Here is a 6,000-nt window from a genome sequence, read left to right as displayed (position 1 = left end):
GAGCAGATGTGTGGGTTCGTGTCCTTCTTCCCACAGGCGGCACCAGAGTGGGCCAGCTCAGGAGAGCTGACAAAACCCATGTCCCCCAAGGACTGACTCGTGGTTGGGCGCCTTTGAGATCCATGGTCACAGCTCCACCCTTGAGCTGTTCCCAGCAGCAGTGGGACCATAGGAGTGGGTGCATTTCTAGAAAGAACACTGTGCTGAGATGCCGGGAGCTCTGAAGACCTGGGTGCGGAGGACCCCGAGGCTCCTGGTTCTGAGCCTTTCCGGTAGGTGGTCACATGATGGTGTCAGCTCGGGAGTCCACCGAGCCCTGGCCGGCACACCAACAGCACAGTTCTGGGCTGGAAGGAGGTCTGGTGGAATTGAACAGCAGTGAGTTTGACTTTCCACTTCCTCAAGTTCATTCCTTTGAGTCTTGGCAGCTGTTTTGGCCTTCAAGAATCCCTTATGATACAGACCTCCCAAATCCCTTATCAGGCAACATTTTAGGCCTCAGAGAACCCTCTAATATGGGTTAACAAAAATGAACCTAGAACAGAAGAGAAAAGGCAGTTTGCTTTACAAAAGTACAAATACCATTAGTATCTCTACAAATATCTTTATTTACCTATTTATTCAGGTAAGGCTTTTTCTCTGGGCTTCTAAGGCATTTTACTTGATGAGAAGTAGATCTTTGTTACCTGTCCGCAGAGCTACAGGGTTGAGCAGAAGGCACTGGGAGAGAGAAGAGGCATGGAGTCATGTGCCTGTGTTCCTCCTGAAGAGGTTCAGAAACGTCTTCCTTGCTGTCCACATAATAGTCACAGAGTCCTTCACTCTTTCCAGCCTACTTCCTCAACTCTATATCCAGGAGTTGAAAGCGGTGACCTGTACAGCTCCTTCAGCTCTAAATTTCTTTCTTTCTTTCTTTCTTTTTTTTTTTTTGAGATGGAGTCTCGCTCTGTCGCTCAGGCTGGAGTGGTCTTGGCTCACGGCATGCTCTGCCTTCCGGGTTCACACTATTCTCCTGCCTCAGCCTCCCGAGTAGCTGGGACTACAGGCGCCCGCCACCATGCCCGGCTAATTTTTTGTTTTTGTATTTTTTAGTAGAGATGGGGTTTCACCGTGTTTGCCAGGATGGTCTTGATCTCCTGACCTTGTGATCCGCCCACCTCGGCCTCCCAAAGTGCTGGGATTACAGGCGTGAGCCACCGTGCCCGGCCTAAATTTCGAAGACTGTAAGAGGCGAGTCAGTGGCTGAGAACTGGCTCTATGGTTAAAAACTGGGGGGCGGGCCTCAATCCACCCAGAATGTCACTCTGGTTAGCAAAAGCAATGCTGATGTAGCAGGAAAATTAGACTCAGGGCTGCTCCCCGGGCATCTCTGGGTGAAAGAGCTGCCAGTGCTCAGGAAATATGTGCCCATAGCACTGGGGTGATGAAGAGGAAGGATGGCCCCATACTGAACATTACAGCATTGCGGGAGGCTGAGGCAGGAGAATCGCTGGAACCCGGGAGGCAGAGGTTGCAGTGAGCCCAGATTGTGCCACAGCACTCCAGCCTGGCGACAGAGTGAGATTTTGTCTCAAAAAAGAAAAGAAAAGAAAATTACGGCATTAAAGAAAGAAACCCAGAGTGCCCTGTGTGGGAGTGGGCGGAGTCCCAGGAGGAACAGTGAGGAGAAGACTGAGGCCCCAGGGTGGCTTGAGAAGACAACCTCTTTACATCCGGGTTGCCCCTTGCACTCACAACCATTCTGTCCCCAGGAGAGTTTTGTAAAATGCGTTCTTCTCTTTTCATCCAAGTGTTGCTGTGGTTATTCTTCAAGTAAGCAACGCCTGATCACATTAAGGCAGTTTTCAAGGGCGGCGCATACAGGCTGAGTGCGTGGTTTGGTGTCCTCCATGTGTGCATCAACGCATCTAGCATTGCTCCTTTAATTGGATCTGCTGGTAAGTTGGTCCTACACACCCCAACCTCAGAACAGCCCTGGATGGATGAGCCCGATCGGCTCTTAGTGGAAGGAAGCCAGGTCCACGCGTCCCCGTTAGCTGGCCCTGGAGCTGGCCCCTGAGGAGATGTGTGCACTGCCGGTTGCAGAGCTGCCCCTGGGTTCTGGGGACTCCAATTGAACTGATGCCAGAGAGAGATTCAAGTCAAATGCATATTGATGGACTTTTGATCTTTTTTTCTTCTTCTTTTTCTTTTTTTTTTTTGAGACGGAGTCTTGTTCTATCACCCAGGCTGTAGTGCAGTGGCACAGTCTTGACTCACTGCAACCTCTGCCTCCCGGGTTTAAGTGATTCTCCTGCCTCAGCCTCCCGAGTAGCTGGGGACTACAGGTGTACACCACCACGCCCAGCTAATTTTTGTATTTTTAGTAGAGACAGGGTTTCACCATGTTGACCAGGCTGGTCTTGAACTCCTGACCTCAGGTGATCCACTTGCCTCAGCATCTCAAAGTACTAGGATTACAGGCATAAGCCACCATGCCTGGCCACTTTTGATCATTTTTGAGCATTAACAACTTGGATTTATTATATATGAAATATTCATAGATTGGCTTAATTTCACATTTTTATTGATTGATGCAGAGAAAGATGTATCTCAGCAATACCAGTTATTTTTCCCATTAAAAAGATATTTTTCTGATAATCATCTTTGCTGAGCTACCAGACTGCATCGCATTCCACGGACTGTTACCTCAGCAGCTCCTGAGAACAAAGCCCACGGAGCCCCCCAGCAGCACAGCCCAGCCAGCTCAGGCCCCTCCCAGTGGGGGTAATTCAGTTTTAGTCCCCCTCATGGAGCCAGAGCCTTAGTGGGGAGCTCTGGGTCCTGGGGACAGTCCCAGGCAGGTCCTGTCCAGCTGCCACACCTGGGATCCGGTGCCCGCGGGCTTCTCCTGGCAGCGTGCTGTGTGCATCATCCTGGAAGTGTTTTGACTACATACTACCTGCGAGGCCCTGTTCTAGGAACAAGGAGAAGGAGAAAGAGGGATTGTCTGTTTCATCCTCCCAGTGGCTCAATGAGGAAGACACTATTATCACTTCATTTTCAGCTGAAGATGTGGAGGCACCAAATAAGAGACCTGCGGGACTGGCCACAGTAGAACAAGTTTTAAACTTAGGCAGTCTTGCTCTCAAGCACAGGTTCCGGGCCACCATGCCAACAGTTCCCCAGGTGTGGTGTGGGGAGCCTAGGCACGGCCCTTTTAGAGGGTCTTCAAGGTCAAAACAACTGCTAAGTCACACTACAATGTCACTTGCCATCTATCTTCATTCAATACTCTCAGGGGTAGCCTGGCATCTCCCCAGCTGCTAGAAGAATGGTCACATGCAACAAATAACAGAATGTGTGCTTGTGTGTTCTTGTATCTTTAAAATGTCTCAGTCTTCATTTCGAATGAGGTGAATATTGATAGATATTCACCTACCACCTTGGGGTCCTCAGTAATTTTTAAGAGTGTAAAGAGGTCCCTCGACAGAGAGGTTTGAGAGCCGAGGCTCTGTGCTGCTCACCTCTGGACCTGCTCCTTCTCTGGCCCATGTCACCCGTCCCAGCCTTCCTGCCTCCAGGCCCTGCAGCCTGAAGCCCAGTTCCCAGTCCCAGGCCTTTGCTGAAGCCCTGTGCCCTTGGGTCACCTCCTGCCCACCTGACTCTTGAGAACGCTGTCCTTGACCCCAGTTGGGGGTGATGTCTGCAGCTTCCAGATACGTCCAAAGTGTCCATATCTATGCCAGGCTGATCAGTCCTGAGCCAATCACAGTTCCTCTCTTAGGAATCTGCACCTTGAATGGGGAGAGAGCCTGGACATCCTTGGCGGCAGCACGGTAACGGCAGCACCGCCGAAAGCAGCAGAATCCAGCCTACCTCACAGCTAGCTCACCTCATATCTGGCTCTGGCTTCTGTGTTGGTTCCTGCAGTGGACTGTGCAGCTCTGCTGTGAATTCTCTGAGCTACCCCGTTAGTTTCACATTATCCTTTTATCACTTCAGGTTGCTGGGGGGAAAAAAGGGGGAGGGAAGCTTAACTAATAGGAAAAAATTAGTATACGTTCCCATTCTCTCTCCTTATAATCTACGAATTTACTGTTGGACCCTGTCACCTGCCAAATCCCTCATCTCCCGCCCGGAAGCACCGTGTGTCTCTGTCACTGGCACTACCCACACGGCCACAAGTCCCGCACTAGCCTCGCGGCACGTCAGGCCTGCCCGCCCTCGCGGTGGTTGGCCTCCTCCTCCTCCTTGCCCATCCCACATGTCCTGAAAGGAAACATGAGGCCACCTGCAAGGGTGTTAGGATGAGACCGGGAAGCCTTCGATATGACTGATCTACGTGACCCTTAGAATAATGTATTCATTTGGCCCAACCTCCCACCAAGAAAACTGAGCACCTCCTTCCTGGAGCAGCGCAGGTGACTGGCACAAAATCCTCCCCTAGAAACAAGCTGGTCCTTATGCAGCAAGAGAAAGATTTTTTTTTTTTTTTTTTGAGACAGAGTCTTGCTCTGTAGCCCAGGCTGGAGTGCGGTGGCACAATCTCGGCTCACCGCAAACTCCGCCTCCCAGGTTCACGCCATTCTCCTGCCTCGGCTTCTCGAGTAGCTGGGACTACAGGTGACTGCCGCCACGCCCAGCTATTTTTTCTATTTTTAGTAGAGACAGGGTTTCACCTTGTTAGCCAGGGTGGTCTCGATCTCCTGACCTCGTGATCCGCCCATCTCGGCCTCCCAAAGTGCTGGGATTACAGGCATGAGCCATCGCGCCTGGCTGAGTTTTGCTCTTGCTGCCTAGGCTGGAGCCAATGGCGTCATCTTGGCTCACTGCAACCTCCGCCTCCCGGGTTCATGTGATTCTCCTGCCTCAGCCTCCGGAGTAGCTGGGATTACAGGCACCTCCACCACGCCTGGCTAACATTTTGTATTTTTAGCACAGATGGGGTTTCACCATGTTGGCCAGGCTGGTCTCAAACTCCTGGCCTCAAGTGATCTGTCATGAGTGCTCCCTTCCTGCTCTTTACTGTGGAGGGTGGGAGCTGTTGAATGGTGACTCCCCAAAGATTCCATTTCCTCATCTCAGGAGCCTGTGAATATGGCCTTATTTGGAAAAAGTGCCTTTGCAGACGTAATGAAATTAAGGGTGATGAAATCATGGTGGGTTACCCAGGTGGGCTCTAAATCCAATGACCAGTGTCCTTATCAGAGGCACACAGAGGACAGACAGAAGAGGAGAAGCCCATGTGAAGATGGAGACAGCCTGGAGTGGGGTGGCCACAACACAGGAAACGCTTGCAGCCCCAGAAGTGAGAAGAGGCAGGAACGGAATCTCTGTTAGAGCCTCTGAGGGAAGCTCAGCCCCACCGACACCTTAATTTCAGACTTCTGCCTTCCAGAACTGTGAGAAGCTAGATTGCTGTTGTCTAGGCCTAACACAGTGGCTCACACCGGTAAGCCCAGCATTTTAGGAGGCCGAGGAGAGAAGGACTGCTTGAGCCCAGCATTTCCAGACCAGCCTGGGTGACACAGTGAGACTCCATCTCTACAAATAAATTATTTTTTTTGATTAGCTGGGCATTGTGGCAGGTGCCTGTGGTCCCGGCTACTTGAGAGGCTGAGGTTGGCAGGATGACTTCAGCCTGGGAAGTTGAGGCTGCAGTGAGCTGAGATCATACCACTGCACTCCAGTCTGGGTGACAGAGTGAGACTCTGTATCTAAATAAACAAACAAACAAATAAATAAATACATTTCTGTTGTTTTAAACCACCAAGTTTGTAGTGTTAGTTACGGCAGCCCAAGGAAATAATGCACCCTCTGAGATTGGTGGAGGCTTGTGACTCCAGGCACGCCCCGCCTGCTGGTCGACCCTCTGCTTCTACGCGGCGCCCCCACACAGCCGTGCAGTGCTCTGGGCAACCCTGGCCATTCCACTGCAGCACTCCCTCACTGACACAGGATGGTCCCATCCCCTTCCTTCCTCATAGCTGCTAAGAGGACAAACCCTGCCATGTGGTC

The sequence above is a fragment of the Macaca fascicularis genome, chromosome 4, assembly GCF_037993035.2.
Source record: "Macaca fascicularis isolate 582-1 chromosome 4, T2T-MFA8v1.1".
In the NCBI taxonomy this organism is placed as follows: domain Eukaryota; kingdom Metazoa; phylum Chordata; class Mammalia; order Primates; family Cercopithecidae; genus Macaca; species Macaca fascicularis.
Note: the sequence above shows the minus strand (reverse complement) of the source record.